Source organism: Haemaphysalis longicornis, unplaced genomic scaffold (assembly GCF_048455015.1).
Source record: "Haemaphysalis longicornis isolate Haplotype H1 unplaced genomic scaffold, Haemaphysalis longicornis Haplotype H1 scaffold_5, whole genome shotgun sequence".
NCBI lineage: Eukaryota > Metazoa > Arthropoda > Arachnida > Ixodida > Ixodidae > Haemaphysalis > Haemaphysalis longicornis.
The window spans coordinates 176,459,881-176,480,667 of NW_027526385.1; the positions used below are offsets into that span (position 1 = coordinate 176,459,881).

The following is a 20,787-nucleotide window of genomic DNA, read 5'->3' on the forward strand; positions in this document are numbered from 1 at the left end:
GTGAGGCGCGCCGTAGTGGAGGGCTCTGAATTAATTTCGACCACCTGGGGGTCTTTAACGTGCGCAGAAATCTCGTACACACGGGTGTTTTTGTTTTTTGCATCCATCAGAAAAGCGGCCACCGCGGCCGGGAATCGAACCCGCGACCTCGTGCTCAGCAGCGCAACGCCTTAGCCACTGAGAACCGCGGCGTGCAATCCAGTGCCTAAGTGCGTCTAACGGTGCCACACCGACCAACGTTTATAGATACTTTTTTGTATCTATAAACGTTGGTACCGACGTAATACAAATAGCGATGTGCAAGTTTATATGGATGCACAATAAACATTTATATGCTCCTGTGAAGGCAAATTTCACTTTCGTGTTTTACCGATTTCGATAAAAGAGGCATTAACCACATTTTTTGCTTATATGCGTAGCCCTTAAGAATTATTAAATGGTACATTTAGGGTTTCTCTCTAAGCAGCACTGTCGGGGCGATTAGCATTTGGGTACAAAATAGGGTTCTTAAAAGTTATCGGGTAAATGTTTCGATGACTCAATTATCCAATTGGTTTTTGCTAAGAAATGTTACTCATACAAACACACAAAACCAGTTTTAAGGATTTCGCAATGCAACCCCGGTGAAATGGCGGCAAGGATTTTTCGAGATGACACGCCTGACGAGCTGAAAAGGCCTAACAGATGATGTCCACGACTAACCGAACTGCTGGTTCCAACGGCTTAAAATTTCATTAGCACATTGGGATAATGGTGCAGGAGCTCGATGTTGCTGATATTTTTAAAAATTACACCACGGAGAGAGTGAAAAGTGGTGAAATAATTTATCAGATATTTACTTTTTTATCGCAGGCCACTTGAGATAGTGAACAGGCTTTTGTTAATATAGGTAACTACTCAGGTATCTAAACACCGTCCTACAACATTTTTCTTTAACACCCGCCTAATAGCGACAATGATGATTTCGGGAAAACCGCGTGTTTTACACATTCCTCAATAACTGTACAGCCTGTTATATATCCAACTCGATTTTGCTTGCGAATGCTGCCCATACAGTTGTCCAAAAACTAGTTTCAAATTTGTCTCCTAACGCGCGTACAAAGAGGCCAGCGGAATTTTTAAAATTATCCTCCTCTGGACGAGGGAATCAGTTCAATTCACCCGTGTTCGCATAGGAAGACGGCGGCGCAAGAGGCGGCCAAGAACATCGCCTTACGAACGGAAGACGGCGAACTCATCCCGCACGTCCCCGGCATCAAGATTCTCGGCATGCACGTGGACGGTGTCCAAACCAACACCACGGCGCTGAGAAACATGATCACGAAAATCGGAATAACGACCCGCTTGGTTAAGCGAGTGTCGTCGACATACAACGGCATGAACGAGCGAGGGCTCTTGCGCCTTCTGCAGACCTTCGTCGTTAGCCAGGTCGCATACGCAGGAGCCTTCCACCGATGGACGAGATCGGAGGAGGGCAAGATCGACGCAGCCATACGCAAAGCGTACAGGAGCGCCCTGGGACTTCTCCCGGGGACGAAGACGTCGGCCTTGCTGGATCTGGGAGTGCACAATAACCTCTCGGAGATCAGCGAGGCCCAACGCATGTCCCAACTGGTGCGGCTGAGCTGCACGAGAACGGGCAGGAGCATCCTCGACATGGCTGGCATCAACCCGCCCAAAGGAGGGGAGAACAGCGACACGAGCGACAGAATACCGCTCGGAGACGAGGAGGCGAGGGGAATCATCGTGTTCCCTATGCCGAAGAACGTAGACCCGGAGAGGGACAGGGAAAGGCGCCTAGCAAGGGCGACAGCCCTGGCCAGGATCTACAGACACGACGACGCCGCGGCCCACGTGGACGTGGCGAAGTACCCGACTACAGCGAACGCTTTCACCGTAGCGCTGGTCAGATCGTCCACGGGCGAGCTGATCAACGCCGCGTCGGTGAGGGCGAAGACCCCGGGCCAAGCCGAGGAAGCGGCGATCGGCCTGGCGCTGGCGACACCCGGCGTCAAGACGATCCTGAGCGATTCAAAGACGGCGATCAGGAATTTTGCAAGGAGTACGGTATGGGAAGGAGCGGAACGAATCGTGAGACTCGGACGGGCCTCGCGGGATCCGCGAGCCCGCAGCCCCGTAACGACCATCAAGTGGTTTCCGGCTCACATGGGCCGGCTGGAAAACGTCGAAAACCGCAACGACGACGCAGACGCTGCAGCCCGCGAGCTCACCATGTGCCGGGCCGGCGAAACGCAAGTCACCGCGGATCCTGACGAAGAAGCAACGAGCGCCGTCCTGACGGACTACGGGGATATCCTCAGAAGACATCGGGAGGCGAGGAGGGAGTACCCGAACCCGCATCGAGACCTCTCTCGAACGGAGACGGTGCTCCTAAGACACCTGCAAGTGAAGTGTGCTTTGACTCCCGCGTGGGCCAGGCACGCGTGTCCCGAACTTTTCGTGAGTGCTGAGTGCAGTGTATGTGACAGTGAACTCGCGACTCTGTGCCACATCACTAGGTGTGGAAGAACTGCTAACACGGGCGATCCCGCCCGGGGCGAGGAAGCCGAAGACTGCGTGGCGGGAGCCGGGGTGCCAGGAGACCGGCTCCCGGAGGGACTAGAGCGGTGCATTCGCTCGGACAATTACCACCAGCAAAAGTGGGCGATCCAGCAACTCGAGGAGGCTCTGGCAAAACAGAGAAGAACGGGAGACCCCACGCCGGACTCACCGGCAGCGGGACCCAAATACCCCTGTCAAGGCACCCCCCTCCCTCGAGTCCAAGGCCCGGTGTGACAAGAGACTTTATTCGAATCACACTGGAGTCGTAGTGCGAGCCCTGCGTGGCCGCTGACTACATCTTGCCGGATCTATAAATAAAGTTTTTCTCTCTCTCTCATAGTGCTGTTGGGACGTTCTGCAACCACGCACTTTCGCAGGAGCCCGTGTTATTTATCTGAATACTATGACTGATGAATATCGTTCATACTCCATTGGTAAGTAGTCGCTTGAGCACACCATCCTTGTACAATCGGTTTAGGGAGGGCTCCTATAAAACACGAGTTCCAGGCGTTTCCCTTTACCACACGCCTCCGGTAGGAGCTGTTACGATTCAGCGGGCCGCTACCCTGATAATGATGATGATTGTGGTTGCTATTGGTTTCCCCTTTGTAGCGGGGTGATGACGAGTCACCAAACCAAAAAGGAACTCTATACCTATGTTTTCCACTCTTGGTTCAATACTAGCGCTGCTTAGGGCAGGCACAAAAAAAATTACACCATCTTCCCGTGGGGAACCCTGATGAGGATGCGAAGCATCGTGGCGGTTCCGTGTAGTTCCATTGTGTTGCCGTTATGTTGAGTGATCTGGTTTTTACTAGCGCCAGAGGGAATTCCGTGTCCGGGTCCACACCGGTGCCAAAGGCACGCAAGTGCTGTTGTGTTACGGTGAGTAGGCGGTGGTTCTCGAGGCGCCGAAACTCGTGCATCATGTTCTTGTCGATGTTGTCTCTGTGGTAGAATCGGTAGTCTCCGTCAGCTTTGGTGAGGTAAAGGTTGTTGACATTGGTGCACCCGCTGAGAGCAATGTACACGCCCTCCTCTTCGCAGCTTTGTCTTCTCGTTCTTCTTCTTCTTCGGCGGTTCCCTTACGGGAAGATGACGACGGTGGTTGAACGCGAACCTATCTCGTGATGGATTCTGTGGTTGGCCAATCCCTAGGGGCATCGTGCCACAGTCAGAATCAGAGGCGCTGCAGACGGGGCTGGTTGAGCTGCAAGGCGCGTGGCGCTTCCCGCCACAACTTTCCCACCGGAAATTCAACATCCTCCTCTAAAGTTTTCAGTTGTTCGTTTCCGTTGACGTCCAGCTTCGCGTGCCTTCGTTGTATCAGTAGCTTCTTGACGTAGTTTGAATGAGTCAAGGACATAAGGCGCGTTTGCAGCACTTGCTACATTTGTAGTGTAGAGGGAAGAGCACCGCGTACCTCCCGTTGCGGCCAGAGAGTCGTGGGATCGAAACCGGGCGCCACTAACTATTTATTTTTTTATATAGTGTAGTATCGCGGAGCTGTGGGTGTAAGAAGGAGAGTTGCGCATGCGCAGTGAGCGTGTGGACGGCGCCGCCATCGACGACGGAGGACCAGGCGAGCCAAAGAAATGCTCCGCATTTAAAAACTTCTTAGGCACAAAATGTTTTTTTTTCTGTTACAGGTAGTAACTGTCCTGGGCAATATTACCCTCCCTCTCTGCTTTTCGTCCACCAGCATTCTGATCGTATTTTCGTCGCCTCGACAGCCTAAAGTAAATTCCCGCGTGCTGCAACTGTTGTGTAGTGCTTCTGTGCTTTGCGGCCGAGCCTGCCTTCATGGAACATGTTACTACGTGCGCTGCCGCGCGGAGCCTGTTGGCAAATGTCACGTGGTTAGGATGAGCCACGTAACGAGGAGGACGACGAAGCACCGATGGACGTGTTGCAGGAAGTGACCCATTTTGTGCTGGTCCTCTGTGCTTTTTGTGAACTTGAAAGAACAAGGCGCTTGCTTTCATGAATGCCTAGTTTTGTGCCTCCTTTCAGACGCCGAGGCGCGGTTTTCGCACACGTGTCTCACGCGGACTCGACATACTGTCCTCCCCCTCACACTTTCGCCATTCTTTCACCCTCCGCTTTCCTGCAGGCGCACCTTCCGTGGCCTCTTCGTTCTCTCGGTTATCTCGTAGCGCGTCGCCGCTGGAGAGCGTCTCGCGCCACATTAGCATACCGCCCTTCCCCTCACACTTCGCCACACTTTCCCCTCCCTTTCCTTCTGTCTTCGGTCTTCCCTCCGTTCGCTCGGCTAAGAGGGACGACAGCGCCGTAAAATCACAGCACCGGTCCCTTAAGTGATGTGCACTAAAACGTTTACTTCTTACACGCCTTTATAGAGTTCAATGGCTCATGATTTGTTTCGAAAGTCTGCTGCTCAGGACCGGACCGGTCACCACTTCCACTGAGCTTGAGCAGGGGACGGCGCCCTTAACACTCCTAGCTTTTCTAGGAGGACCTTCGGATCTTAGATGATCGTCTGTGGCCTTGGTCTATCCTTCGTCCAACTGCTTAGTGACCTGTGAGTGCCTTTTCGCAGTCACTTCCGCTGACGAGAGCGCCGGCCATGAATGCGCCGCCAGCGATACTTCTGCAAGGACCACCCGGTCTTGGAAGATCGTCCGCTCTCATCCGTACTGAGCAGCGAATAAAGCGCTGTCTTGTTGAACCACTGCTTCAGTGTGCGTTAGTTGTCGTTTGCAGCAAGGCCGAACTGCGTGAACGAGAGTTAATGAGTGAAACAGTTAGTGAGTGAAATGAGGGCCTTGTGCAGCAGTAACGATGGGGAGGGGGGGAGTAAGGTCCCATGTCACACTGAGGACACAGTTTCAGTCTTGGGGTCCTATTCACAAGAGGCGTACACTTTAGCCAGTCAGTGGCACCAAAAGTGCACAGTCCACACTGTAGACCTTAAACGTGCATCGATATGGTCACTCCCGGATAATCGGTCAGACTGCTTTAAAGGCCGTTTTCAAGGGCGTACTGGGGATTGCTTCTCTTGGAGTACCAGGATCGTCACGGACACGACTAATATGCTCGAGGTCGGGCGCGGATGCAGGACCCACATTTACAAGCTGATGGCGGTTGCGGGCTGGTGCGGAACAAAGCCATGTTAAGTGGAGGAGATTTGGTATGCCATCGTGTATCCGAATAACGGGAAATTATTGAGGCTAGGTTTTCTGCCACGTGCGAAAAATTATTTTTAATAGATTGCTAAAAAAACAAAGTGCACTGCTGTCGTACCTGTTATTTTTAGTAAAATTGATCATAACTCTTTCGTGACCACGCCTATTCAAAATTGTTCAATTTGAACAATTTTGGGGGCGCCTTTTCATAGCGTTCCAGGCGTTGCTAGAACAATTTAAAGCTGTTTCAAGTTAGATAAGCAAATGACCTTTAAAATCGGTTTTGGTTTCCTCTTTGCTACAAAAACGTGATTTCTGGCACGACTTTGTATCACCTATGTGTGGGAAAAAGGAGTGGGCATCGAGCGTCGCTGCTACCAAAGAAGAATGCGTGCCACTCGTAATTACTCTGCGTCGACTTTTGGTTTTTGTTATCAGGGCAAGAATAGTGAACCAGGGGCCCTATTCTCGATTGCACAAATTGCCGGCATTTCGCCCATGTTTTTTTGCGTAAGCACGACGTAAGCAATCAGTGACGTGCTGCAGCTATAGCTATGACGACATGCAGTGTAATTTGACGAGTCACTCATAAAGATCGCTACCAAGGTATCAAATATTGTGCAAGAAAGATATAAAAACACTTGGCATGTACTATAAAAATTAAGACGGTAGCTGAGGCTGACAAGAAAAACACATTTCTGGAGGTCAAATTTGGCGTCAACACCACAAGGCGATCGAGTAACGTTGATCCAAAAGTGAGCGAAAGGGGGATGTCGAGCTAAAGAACATCACACAATTTTTTAAATGTGAATGCATTTCTTAGTCGGGGGTTGTCGTGCTCCGTCGGCGTGCGCCCGCAGGTGTTATCTCTCCGCGCTCCTTCTCGCCCCTAGCAACAGCTGTGGCACGCCTAGCAACCGGAGCAGGTGGTAGCTCGGGCGGGAGTAGCGGAGGGCAAGGGGAGAGGAGGAGCGCGCTCGGGCGTGTGAGGGCGCTCGCATCGCGGATGTCGGGCGGAGTAGCGGAGAGTGAGTGGAGAGGAGGAGCGCGCTCGGGCGTGTGAGGGCGCTCGCATCGCGGAGCTCCGCGGAAGAGAGAGCTCGCGCGCGGGGCGGGCGTGTTGCGCGGGCCTCTCTCTCCTCTCCGCCTACCCTCTCTCCGCTCGCTGCGCTCGGAAAATGTATATAAATGCAGTGGAGCGCACGCCTCTCTCCGTTACTGCTTGCCGCAGCGCACTCACCGGTGCACCCAATGCATTCGCATTTCCGCACGATCCCCTTCGGGGAGGTGAGGGGAGTTTTTTTACCGTATCTATTTATTTCTTTCAATCGCTTTTAGTAACATAGCTGGGCTCACTGCTTCAATGCAAGCTTTGTTGCCTTATCACCTTCCCTGCCGCAACCGCCGCCACGCCATCGTCTGCTGCTATGTTACAAGTTTATGGCGTGATCACAGCAAAAGGCGGCCGCGACCATCGCTTCTATGACACATAAGAGCACCGAAGCGCTGCGCCAGACAACCGCGGAGCGCACCGATGTCGCCGATGCACTCATTCGTCAAGCTCGACTTCAATCAGCGCTGTAATGAACCAAATAGTCACTTTTCTTTATTTTTCTCTTGAGTTCGATCATGCGACCCAACAGCTTACTAGGACGAGTATGGACAAATGCCATGCATTGGGTTTTCTTTGTCCTGGAAAGGATTGTACTGCCCTCTTATGTTGCTGTTACGCCAAACAAATAATTTTATTTTATTGCCAAACATAAAAGCAAAATACTGCACGTTATTTGTATGCTCCATGATCGCTGACTTGGAAGCAGTTTAAACTATAATTTGTTTCCGTAGGAAACATGCTTTAAACAGCGCGCATGCGAAACTGCGCCTGCTGCAAATTGCCGCACATTTCGCGGCGCCGTAAGTCGGGGCAATTTTTTGCCCTATTTTGCGACAAAAACAGCCGCCATTTTCAAGCTGTTCCGTAGCATTACGTCACTTTTACGCAGGCTGAAGTTGCCAATGCATGACGTAATCGTTCCCGCCAACTGTTTACATTACGTCACGCCTTCTCAGCCAATCACAGGAGGGGTGTGTATTACAAGCAGTATTGTTGTTGAATAGCAAAGACAGGCTTACGTTGTCATGTCCGCTGCATTTAGTCTGGTTTTTCATTGCCGGCTAAGAATTATGCGCCTTTAGTAACGAGAAATAAGGCAAACTTTAGCACTGGTGCCCGTAAACGCCATAAAACGTCAAAATGACGGCAGCACACACAACCGCTTTGTCAACCAGAAGCACGTGACCAAAACTGAGAGCCAATCAGAAAAGACTTCCGGAAAATTGCCTGAATTGACGGCAATTTGTGCAGTCGAGAATAGGGCCCCAGAAACGTTTTTCAATTGTCAGGTTTGCGCTCTCACAGTAATAATCCCAGAAATCGGCTGAAAATGTCAAGAAGAGGAGAGGAATTTTATTGAAATGAAATAAACACAGAAAGGTCGGCCTGACGGTAGTATATCTGGCCAGCTATTCTGTGTGTGGGAAGGGAAAGTGGAGGAAAGAGTGTGGATAGAGGACGAGAGAGATGAAGATGGCGGAGAAATAAATGAAGGGCTATGTATAGAAGATGCCTGTACCGATACGGTGTATGCGTTAAAGTTAAGCCGGACGGGCCTCAACTACAATATCTCTGAGAGGCCGCTGCTGCGCAGAAATGTCAGCACAGCTTTAAATGCACTGTAGGAACGCTTTGAGTCTGGCCAAGGTCCCAGCAGCACTTCCTCCGACACCACACGACAGTCCAAACGGGCCAATGTTCGCACTAATTGTTCTCGAGGTTGCGCATAGCGTGGACAGTGGCAGAGAACATGCGAAATAGTCTCTGGTACATGGCATGTCTCACAGTCGGGGTCACTCGTAAAGCCAATGAGGTGCTTGTAGCGACGGGTAAAGGCTACGCCAAGCCGTAGTCGGTGAAACAGCGTGGCGTAGTTTCGCTGAATACCAGGAGGTAACCGAAACTTGCAGTCGGGGTCCAGGCGGTGTAATCTTCTATGACGATTGTCAGGGTGGGACCAGTGATTCGCCGAGGCGTGGCGGAGAGTGGTAAACAGAAGGGCGGTCGTGTCCGTCCTTGCGAAGGGCAGACGTACAACATCTGCATTTGCAGAAACCTTCTTTGCCTCCTGGTCAGCCCAGTCGTTACCAGCTAGCCCGCAATGGCCTGGTACCCACTGAATGGTGAGGACATGTCCTTGTTGCAGTGCCAATGAGCATAATTCGAGTACTTCCGCAGCAAGGGCATAATAGGGTCCTTGCCTCATAACTCCGTTGAGGACCTGGAGTGCTGGCTTGGAATCACAAAACAGGGTCCAAGCTTGAGGTGATTCACGGGAGACTAAACGAATCGCCTCCCGTATGGCAACCAACTCAGTGGCAGTAGAAGTTGTCTTGTGGTCTAGTGTGAATCCTCGGGTAACGCATAAGCTTGGAATTACCACAGCCACGGTGGACCGGGATGCAGTCACAGAGCCATCAGTATATACATGTACAGTTCCGGCGTACTTGTCTGTCAAGAACGCTAGAGTCAACTGTTTGAGGGCTATTGATGGCAAAGAGGACTTCTTCCCAATTCCCGGGATGGAAAGGTAAATTGATGGTTTTGATAGTACCCACAGAGGATTCTGGGAAACCACCATTGGGGCGAAACCTGATGGGATCTTATGTTGGTGTTGCAAAATGGCTGCCGCAAAACTACTTCTCGAACACGTAGTAGGAAGAGCCGATAATGGATGGTGTTCATGCCTTGTGAAGCATCTAAGGTAGACTCGAAGGGGTTCGCCCAAAAGAAGTGCATCCATTGGAAAAACACGTGCCTCGGCAATTGTGCCCACAGTAGAGGTACATCGTGGTAGCCCCAAGCATATTCTGAGGGCTTGTGCTTGCAAACCCTCCAATGTGCGCCGGGAAGAAGTTCGCAGGTTTGAAATGGCTGGCAGGCTGTAACGAAGATGCCCCAAAAACAGGCTCCGGTACAACTGGAGAAGAACGCTCTCAGATGGACCCCATCTCATCCCCGCCACGAAGCGAAGAACATGTACTAGGCTTGCAAGTTTAGTCTTCAACGAGGCTATGTGTTTCGTCCACGACAGACCGCGGTCTACAGTCACTCCCAAAAATCTGTGGTGCGTGACGTAAGGTATCAGTGTCCCCTCAATAATGATAGGATACCGGAGCATCGACTTTCTGGTGAATGCAAGAACGGCGCATTTTTCTGGCGCTAAACTCAGGCCTTGACGGCACAAGTACCGAGACGTCGTTGTTGCGGCTCGCTGTAAACGGGCTCGCAGCTGCGGTCGAGTTATACCAGAAGTCCAGATGCAGATATCGTCAGCGTACATAGTGACTCTGACGACTTCAGGCATTTCGTCCACGAGACCGATTAGGGCAATATTAAAGAGGGTGGGGCTCAGTACTCCTCCTTGTGGAACACCACGATTAACCTGGTGGAGTCCTGTGTCACCGGAAGACGTGGACATGAAGATTGTCCGACCAGTAAGGTAACTGGAAATCCACTCATAGAGTCGGCCGCCTACTCCCACAATCTCTAGAGCATCCATAATCGCACTGTGGAGCACGTTGTCATAGGCGCCTTTGATGTCGAAAAACAATGCGCCCGCGATTCGGCGACGGTTTCTTTCTTGCTCCACTGAAGACACCAGATCGATGACACTGTCTATAGAGGATCGTCCTCTTCGGAATCCTGTCATGACATCCGGGTAAATGTTGTTTTTCTCAAGAAACCATTCGAGACGGGCCAGCACCATTCTCTCCATAACCTTTCCGATGCAGCTTGCCAATGCGATGGGTCTGTATGAGGACAGCTCCAAGGGGGATTTTCCTGGCTTCAGTAGAGCAACCACACGACTGCATTTCCAGTGGTTGGGGACAGAGCTGGAGATCCACGTTGCATTGAACCATGATAAAAGAGCTTTCCGACCTTCGCTGCCAAGGTTTCGCAGTACGCAGTACCGTACACCATCAGGTCCTGGAGCAGATGAACGGCAGGAGGCTGAAAGAGCGGCATCCAGCTCTTGCATCGAGAATGGAACGTTGAGGCGGTCGTCTGTGGTCTGCGGTGTACGCCTTTGTGTACGGGGAAGCAGGGCGTGGGATCCAACAACAAGAAGTTCCTGTTTGCAAAGCCACTGTATGATTTTAGTCGGTTTTATTGCCTTTGTGCACGTTGTTCTACGTTGTGTAGTAGGTCTGCTTACCACAGGACCATTTGCGAACAGTTTACAAGTTTCGGTTTCATTTCCGCACCGCAAAATTCAAGGCTACATGCCAGAGTGCCTTGATCGCCCGTGACTGATCCTCCAACAAAGCATGCCGCTCCTGATTTCACCCAACACTAACCCGATTTCTGCGATATGAACATCAGATACAAGTCAAAAGATAACACCCAGTCGCCAGATATCTGTTCCTAAGGGTAGAGCGCTTCAAACCGGCGTTACACACTGGGCCTCTTCGATTTACAGTCTCGGGCTCACCGCGGACTCACCGAGAAGCAGTCCAACATTCGATTTTCCCGTGTATCCCTATGGCTTTGGGGAATCCTCGGACTACCCGCGGGCAGCCCGCGGGGAGCCAGAAGTGGAAAATCGAAGAGGCCCACTGCCAGCTGTTCGCTTGACAGTTTCGTTTCCATACGAGGGTATCTCCGGCGGGTCTATTGTTGGTGCTCAGTTGAACAGTCTACTCGGACGGAGTCTCCGATAAGTTTTTGTACTGTTTGATTTCTAAACTGTTAGATGGCACTGCAATAGAGGAGGCTCGTTGTGCTGATCTTTTTATCGCCCAACAGCTACTCGGCCAAAGTTTGCAGGGCACTATTCTAGCGCATCGCACCTCATTCCTGCAAGCAAGGCACCAATTGCCAGTCAGAAGATGATAATAAAGCTCAACTTTCTGTTTAGAGAGATACCTGACCGTGATTGTCAACAAGCATCAACCACGGAGTTCCGTTTTCAATTTCATGCATGCTTTTCTGCATCGCGTGCTTGTCCCAAATGTTGTGCTGGCTGTAAATGCAAAGTCAGTCATTGACAAAGTCAGTCATTCACGTTACGTGGGGGCAAATTGGTGCCTCTGATAATGTCAAATCGCCACATTTATTCCAGGGAACCACCCGAAATCGCACATTTTATAATGGAGATTGGGCTTCGCCACATGGCACGAGCCCCACCCGTGCTAACATTTTTTTTTTTCATATTGGACAAGCTGTTCCGCGCAAGTCGGCATTTTTTCTAGGGCGTGTTTTTGACATGTTTCCCTACAAAAAGTATATTCTCATTTTTTTACTAGTTTTGATTTGTTATACACAACTCCTTTTTTATCATTTTTTTTTCGACAGCTTCACAAACAATTTTATTTTTTTATTTTTTTGCAACTATGATATATGAGAACATTTTAAAAACTGGGGTTGTTTGAAAGGCCATTAAATCATCTGCATTTTGTGCTGTTCTAATTAGTGCCTAACCATTTTTTAGCAGATCAAAAATGTTTTCTTGGACCCCTAAAAATCTGTCAATTTTCCAGCGGTCGGGAAAGAGATCATAAACTGTGACCTTGCCGCAAATTATCAGTGTCAATGAGCCGGCGGTTTGTAAACAATTATTGTTTAAGACGCCAATTCGTTATTGCAAAACCCTGTATAACCATCGATCCTTTTAAACCGTACAGCATTCCCATGCAAGCATAAACTGCACACCAAGGCTAAAAAACAGGTGTTCTGAAGACAGGAACTCGCCAACAAATTCGAGGGAAAAATGATTGCATAATCAGCGCCGCAAAACTACCGTGGCAGTCTTTGAGGACGTCCCCGACAAGGTGGATTTCTTTCTGCTTCAGAGCGACCCGACTCCCAAGGGGACGAGCAAGCTTTCACTTGACGTTAACCCGCGCTTGCCGCAAACGAAGCGAGAAAAGCTCTTGGAACCGTTGCACAGCTTCACCGACTGCTTCTCGTCAACGTAACGCGTCCGACAAACTCCGCTCCCAAAACACCGCATCATCACGGACGAATCTGAGCGACCCGTTTACCAACATAACTACCGCGTGTCACCAAAAGAGCGCGACGTGATACGGCGGCAGATGCAGGAGATGCTCGCTGATGACGTCATTCAGTCTTCGAAAAGCCCCTGGGCGTCGCCAGTCGTTCTGGTGAGAAAGAAAAAAGATGGCACCTTGCGATTCTGCGTCGAGTATCGCAAACTCAATCATGTGACGAAAAAGGACGTATATCCGTTGCCTCGGATAGATGACTGCCTTGAACGCCTGTGGCACGCTCATTACTTTTCGTCCACGGATTTGAAGAGCGGTTATTGAAAAATAGAGGTCGACGAGCGTGATCGTGAGAAGACCGCCTTCGTAACCCTCAATGGACTGTACAAGTTTAAGTTTCTTCCTTTTGGCTTGTGCTCCGCTCCCGCACCTTTTACACGTATGATGGACACTGTTCCATCTGGCCTGAAGTGGCAAACGTGCCTCGTGTTCTCAAATACATTCGAGGAATACCTAGAGCGACTGCCACGTGTCCTCCAGGCCATACGAACCGCTTCGCTCACACTCAAGCCAGAAAAGTGTCACTTCGGCTACGCGGAGCTGCTTTTTCTCGGCCACGTCGTTAGCAGCACTGGCATTCGCGCCGACCCTGACAAGCTTTCCCCTATTTCTCGTTTCGAAACACCTACTGACAAGAAGTCCGTTCGGCGTTATTTGGGCCTCTGCTCATACTATCGGCGATTCATTGCCGATTCGGCCCACATTACAGCCCATCTCACACGCCTTACAAGTAATGACGTCACTTTTGTCTGGTCCGCTGAATAGCAAGAAACTTTCGAGCAGCTACGGCGTTGCCTGTAGACCCCCCCCCCCCCTTCCTGTTTTAGGCCACTTCGACGAGGAAGCAGCCACTATGGTGCACACTTATGCCAGCAATGTGGGGCTAGGCACTATTCTCGTCCAATGGCAAGATGGTGCCGAACGAGCCATTGCCTACGAAAGCCGAACGCTGTCACGGGACGAAAGCAATTACTCGGCCACCGAAAAGGAGTGCTTGGCGGCGGTGTGGGTCGTCCTAAAATTTCGACCGTACTTTTATGGCCGTGTGTTCAAAGTTGTAAGCGACCATCGCTCCCTGTGTTGGCTTACGAACCAGAGAAACCCGTCTGGCCGCTTGGCACGCTGGAGTCTCAGAGTCGATAACTCGCCCGCTGATGACGATGACACCGACGATGGACCATTGATTGGAGTCGTCAGTGCGGCCACCATTTCGGAACAGCAGCAGAAAGACCAAGAACTGCTACCACTAATCGACGTTTTGCAAGGCAACGGCACTGGCCCACCCAAGTATTTTATTAGAGGTCTGCCAACATTCTGCCGTCGCAGCGGCGTGCTATACAAACGAAACTTTTTGCCCCCAATGGCCGGCTCCATTATCTTCATCATCATCATAGACATCGCAAGCATGATCATCACCGCCTAAGCCGTGAAGAAGACGAGTGCGTGCCCCTTCGTGAGCGCGTTTTCTTGGTGTGACTGCTACCATGCATCAGGCACAAGTTTCTCGAAATATATCTTCTTTTCCGCTGTCCTACTGCCCTTGATCAATTGTTGCACCGTGTGAATGTTTTTCCTTGGTATTTTTTTGTAGCGTGAGCTACACTGGCCGAGGCTGAGCAGTTTCGCGTGGCTCCTGGAGAGGCGCGCTAAACAAGCATGGCACGTGGCGGCCAGGTCTACTTGATGATCATTCGAGGGGTGGCCGGGTGAGGAACCGATGGCTCGTGCGACGCAGCAACACCGGCGTGCGCCTGTGGAACCAGCTTAGATGTGGGGCGATTGTTGACGCTGCGCCAGAGCCGCTTGATAATATATATGTGTCACATAGTGCCTATACTGTGGGTGTGTCATTGCAGCAGCAGTAAGCATGATAATCAAGCTTATCCTAGGCAACCAGGAAAGCTAAGATTAACCAGGTGAACCTTAACTCACGCTACGTATATCTTGGCATAGCCGAGCTAAGCCACTGCTAATTTGTTTTGCCCACGTCAGCGGACCAAGTTCAAGCTCTGCTGTTAAAAAGCTATTTGCACATTGCCAGCGGAACATCAACTGGCAGCTTCTCAGAATTAACAAAGCTATGAATTTCAAACGTGAAGGTTCTAGGATAGTGCGGGCCGCGTTAAGGCCCAACCACATGCACGCGTAAAACCGACGTACTCGCGCAACGACGTAAACCGGAGTAAGCGCGTAAGGAACTGGCGTGCTCCGGCGTGCGCCGAATGCATTGCCACGGGCTTGTTACGCCAAAGTCAGAGCCCGCCATACATCGACGCTAACTTTCGGGCTCACGGTGTTGACGTAGAGCTCTGGCGGTGATGTTATCGGCGGTCAGGTCGCATAACAAGTCAGCGAATTGATAAATAAGCTAACTTCTCTATTAATTATGCAATAAAACGAGGTAATTTGTAAAATACGGAGACCAAACAACCGGACAAAACACGCGAAGCAACGAGCAACTATGGGAGCAAGGCAGATTACGCCAAATGTAGCGAAGGGTTTTGTGCCTGTCAAGTATGCATACTAATTCCTAACGTTTTTTAATGTCCCAAGAACTGTTTTAGTTGTTTCTGCAACAAGTATACGTAATTTTGTAAGAATAGGCATTATTTGTTTCATTTGAGTTCATTGAACTGGTTGCCACAAAGCTGAGTGCAGAGTAGTCAAGCCACACTGCGCGGCGCATTGGTTTACGCGCGCGTTGCGGCGATATGAGGTTTCTCGCCCTCTCCGACGCCGTCGGTCGGCGTAAAGGCAGCGGCGTATGTCGCCGCAGGCGTACGTTGTTGCGCGAGTACGCCGATTTTACGCGTGCATGTGGGTCGAACAGGTGCAACTATGTAGCAGTAAGGAAGCATATGTTGAGGTAATTTACGCAGAGGCGAAGAAACGAAAGCAAAGGGACGCAACTACGATGTATCACCGGCATTTCGCCTCCAATGCCCGCTTAAACAGGCCATGCAGACAAAATGCAAGTTTGTTTTATTCGAGAGATTTCGTGTTTTACAGTGCCCCCAGCGCTTGTCCGGATACAAACGATGTTTTATTCACTGAGACATTATTCAATTTAAGTTAAAATTTTGATTTTCTCGCTAACGTGTGTTCTCGTGGTCTGTGATGACATCACAGGAACCGACCACTCTGCAGCCGATTGCGATGGCTTGTTTACCATTACTGAACCGAGATGGCACCAGCATACCGCGGCGAGCCATTTTTTGCCTTTGGTTTGTTTTTGACCGTATTTACGCCTGACTTGGTTTTGTTCAGGGAGAAAATGATCGTTTCGTGAAACATAGTGCTCGCTCGACAAATATGGTCACGTAAGACACCGTTGCTTGGGTCAATCGACCAGTGTCGTCTGAGGCAACCCCAAATCCCCACAGTTCTGTGAAGCGAAACCAAGCATAGTGCGCGCAGTGCCAACAGCAGTACGCATCGGTACCTCTATGTTTACGTGTGATTTGGTATCGACTGTTGGTCCCACCATTCTTACTGCTTTAAAAAAGAATGTTCCCTAAATTTAAGCGCAAATAGCTCGTTCGGCAAGCTTACAAGCTCTGCCTAATTTGCGTTTGCTTTTTTGGCCTCCGCCAATCGCAGAGCTGGCTGGTATGACATCATAGGTTCTGTTGTTGGAAATGATTGATGATTGATTGTGGGGGTTTAACGCGCCGACGCAACGCAGGCGATGAGGCGCGCCGTAGTGGAGGGCTCCGGATTAATTTTGACCACCTGGGGATCTTTAACGTGCGCAGAAATCTCGCACACACGGGCGTTTTTGCTTTTCGCCTCCATCAGAAAAGCGGCCGCCGCGGCCGGGAATCTAACCCGCGACGTCGTGCTCAGCAGCGCAACGCCTTAGCCACTGAGCCACCGCGGCGGGTGTTGTTGGAAATGAGCTGTGGGTCGCATGGCCATTCCCTTTTTTTAAGTGCGAATGCACTTCTTAAGCGAGCCTGAATCGTCCGCCGCCGTCGTCCGCATAGCAACAGCTGCGGAAGGAGGAGGAGGAGGAGAAACACTTTATTTGCAAACTGGGTCTAGGGGAGAGGGGTGGCGGAGGATGCGTTGTTCTCCGCGACCTGGGCGGCCCGGTTGGTTAGTGCCAACTGCACTTCCGGGTCGGAGCTCTCCAGAGCCTGCTCCCAGTGTAAGGGGGAAGGAAAAGGGGGAAATGGGTCGTAGGGACACTCGCAAAGGGAATGGTAGTGGGTATCCGGCTGGAGACATTGAGGGCAAAGAGGCGAAGGGTAGAGGTTGGGGTTGATGCGGTGTAGGAGAGTTCGGTAGGGGGTTGTGTGGGTTTGTAGTAGCCGCCAGTGGCGAGCGGCTTCGTGGGTGAGGGAGGGGTGTGGGGGAGGATATATCCTGCGGAGGAGGCGGAAGTGCTGGGTAATGTCCCGGTACGAGACTAGAGCGTTCCGGAAGCTGGGGGTGCCGTGGGTAGAGCCAATAGAAGGGCCTGCTCGGGTGACAAGAGCTCGAGCTGTACGGTGGGCCGCTTCATTGGCGTCTGTTCCCGTGTGGGCCGGGGTCCACAGCAGAGCCACGGAGTGGGATGGTGTTCTGCGGGAGAGGATTTTGAGGGCGAGTGGGGAGATTAGCCCTGCAGAGAAGTTGCGAATTGCCGACTGAGAATCCGAAAGGACAACTCTGGGTGTGGGAGACTGTACTAGGGCGAGGGAGATAGCCGCCTCCTCCGCAGCGGTAGCTGATGTTGTATGTATCGTGAGTGCGTCCAAGGGAGGGCTGTCGAGCGATGAAATGACGGTTGTGGCGAAAGCCGGCTTATCGTAGTAGCTAGCTGCGTCGACGTATAAATGATGCTGGGAGGGAGGGAATGTGCGCTGCAGATGTCTAGCCCTGGCCAGTCGGCGGTCGGCGTGGTGGTGGGGGTGCATATTGCGAGGCAGTGGGCGTACATGCAAGAGTTGGATAAGGGAGGCCATAGGTGAGGGGAAAGGGGAGGTCAGGTGGGCCGCTGCGACAAGGGCGCGGCCGGGATGCGTGCGCGATAGTCTGGCTATCTGGGTTGTGCGGTGGGCTTCGATGATTTCATCGACGGTGTTGTGAATGCCCAGGGCTAATAGACGGCTGGTGGGGGCGCTGGGAGGTATTAGAAGAGCAACTCGGTATATGCGTCGTAGTAGGCAATCTAGTTTTGTTTTGTCAGAGGCATTGAGTTTGCAGTACGGGAGGTACAACGTAAAGCGAGAGAGTACGAAGGAATGAAGAAGTTGCAAGCGTTCAGGTTCGGAAATGCCGTGACGCCGTGTGGTGATTCTTCTTAGAAGGTTGAGTGTTTGAAGTACGTGCGATCGGAGTTTAGTTAAGGTGGTCGCGTTGCCCCGGTTGGCCTTAATGGTGAGACCTAGCACGCGGAGGGAGGAGACATGAGGGACGATATGGTTGTCGACGTAAACTGTGATGGGGGGTTCCGTGGTGGGTTGCTTGCAAGGGGGGTGCAAAAGAAATAGCTCGGATTTGTGCGAGGAGCACTGGAGGCCTAACTGAGACGCAGTTGCTTGGACAATGTCTGCGCCTTGCTGGAGTGTGTGTTCGATTAGAGCATCGCTACCTGATTTAACCCATAACGTAATATCGTCTGCATAGATAGAGGTGTGGAGATTTGTGATGGAGGACCAGGCAGTGGCCATGGGGATCATCGCCAGATTGAATAGAAGAGGAGATATGACCGAACCCTGAGGTGTGCCTATTGCGGGGAATGGGAAGTTCGAGGTTTGGAGGGGTCCGAATCGTAGAGTGGCCGTGCGGTCCCGAAGAAAGCAGATGTAAGAGTAGGTACGCACACCAAGTCCAAGCGAGTTTATAGAGGGGTGCGCGCGCTCCTCGTCTTCCCTAGCAACGGGCGGAGATGGGCGCGCGCTACTCTCCTCCTCCTCTCTCCGCTCAGTGACTGCGGGTGTTGGGCGCCTCCTCTCCCCTTCGGGCGAGAGAGCTCTCGCTCGCGTAGCGGGCGCTCCGCATTCCGACGCGTGAGGGCGCTCGTGTAGCCCTCGCCGTAACGGCGGGCGCTACTCTCCTCCTCCTCTCTCCGCTCAGTGTCTGCGGGTGTTGGGCGCCTCCTCTCCACTTCGGGCGGGAGAGCTCTCGCTCGCGTAGCGGGCGCTCCGCATTCCGACGCGTGAGGGCGCTCGTGTAGCGGCCGCGTGGCGCGGGAGGGTATTAGTCGAGCGCGCGCCGTCGTCGAGAGCGGTCGCTGGTCCTGCATCTCGATAACGATGATGGCGGACCGGGCAACGGTACCAGCAATAACGAGTGAAATATCTTTCTTTGTAGTTGTGTGCGTGTGTGTAATCTCTCGACTACTCATTAAGATCACGATATCCACCGTAATCGCGCAATCAACAACCGTGCATTCGCACTTACACACTCCCCCCCTCGGGGAAGTGCGAGGGAATTTTTTTTCCTAATTAGCACATGTGAGCAAAGTTTACGTTAAAAGTGGTGTCAGTATGATTCTAACGAGGCAGTATTTTGTATGAACCAAACTTGTATTTTGTCTCGAAGTGCCCCTAGAAAGCTTTATTTACTGTTTCCAGCGGCGGCCATTTTTTAACAGTGGAGCTGTTGTTAGTGGCCGCAAGGTCACTTCTGCAGGAAGAAATACCAAGAAAGTGCCGAGCGCTCGTGACCACGTGCCTCACGGCGACCAACGAGCTCTCGGCTTACGCAGTGGCTTTAGCAAAAAAAAAAAACAGCGCTGTCGTCAAGCGCTATACCTAGCATGTTAAGTGAAAAAAAAAAAAAACTCCCGCCCGCGCTAAGTAAAAGACACCCTTCTGGGAGAGGTCACCGGGGCCGCAGCATTCTCAAGAAGCCATTATGGACAATTGGACACATGGCTACGAGTGTGCCAATCATTCCAAAGACGACTTGCAGATTTCCGCCCCCGCTGCCTCCGGCAACACTCACGTACAACAGCTTCGCCATTTAAATTATGTCTTGCGCGGTAGTGCACGCTTCACTTAATTGTAGGAGGGAAGTACCTTAAGGGCTTGGGCTGTCGACGTCTCATGTCGCCTCATGTAGTCACGGTACTCAAACACCGGCCGGCACTCGTTTACCAATGCCTCGCGCAAGAACGCTTTGTGCTTCGAGGACACGAGACTTTTACGGAAAAGCTGTATACCTCAACGCGCTAACGATTCCATTTCCATGGGCAAAAACGCCAAGGCGCCAAGAATACTCCTCTCCAGGTTTGACGTTAGTGGAGATGGCCTGGAATTTTTTCTCGACCGGGCAACTCGTACAACAGCGACGACGCTTTTTCGCAGAATGGGACGCGTTAGGGGTTTTAACATGGAACCCTAGAACATTTACCCCCAAGCAAAGAACTGCGGACTGGACCAGGTGCGGCATTTGACGTGCGCAGTAGCGTGCTCCCTCCAATGACTGGCTGTGTACACAGCACTACCGGCAGCGCTGTGCATTTTTTTTATATCTGATTTTGGATTTCGTTATGGGGCCCCGTAGGGCCGTCCAAAAATTGCCACGGCCGACGGTATTTCACGTCGTCCAGGCGGGGTATTGGGAAAAGTTTTCAACTAGCAATAGTCGCCCCTCGGCCAGGCCTCATTGGGTGCGACACTGCCTCTGCGCAAAGCTGACAACTCCTGTGCAACTTTCGGGAGCCCCCTCGGGAAACCGCGTCTTAGAAGCCGGTGATTCCCGTCTGTCGCGACAATGTTACGCCGTAATTTAAAGCCTAAATCAACTTTTTGAACAATTCTCTGCTGTAAGTGCTCCCGTGGCATATACCTTTTAAACAAGATTAGCAAAAACGTGCGGTAATAAAAGGCAATCATATAATCGGCTTAGCAGCTAGAAATTAGAGCCCTGGGGTTTGATGTTTTTGTTTTTAGTTATGCGTTGTACACGTGCAACAGAAAAAAGGGAGGCTTGATTATCGTTTTAACTGAACCACCAATAAAAC

At 51.4% G+C, this 20,787-nt stretch overlaps 1 non-coding gene across 1 annotated transcript; it reads right to left on the reverse strand.

Annotated features, from left to right (window-relative positions):
* Positions 1 to 20,318: 20,318 nt before the first annotated feature.
* LOC144140121 (U4 spliceosomal RNA) lies at positions 20,319 to 20,459 on the reverse strand. Its single transcript, XR_013316333.1, has one exon. It is a non-coding gene; the product is annotated as a U4 spliceosomal RNA (small nuclear RNA).
* Between the last annotated feature and the right edge of the window lie 328 nt (positions 20,460 to 20,787).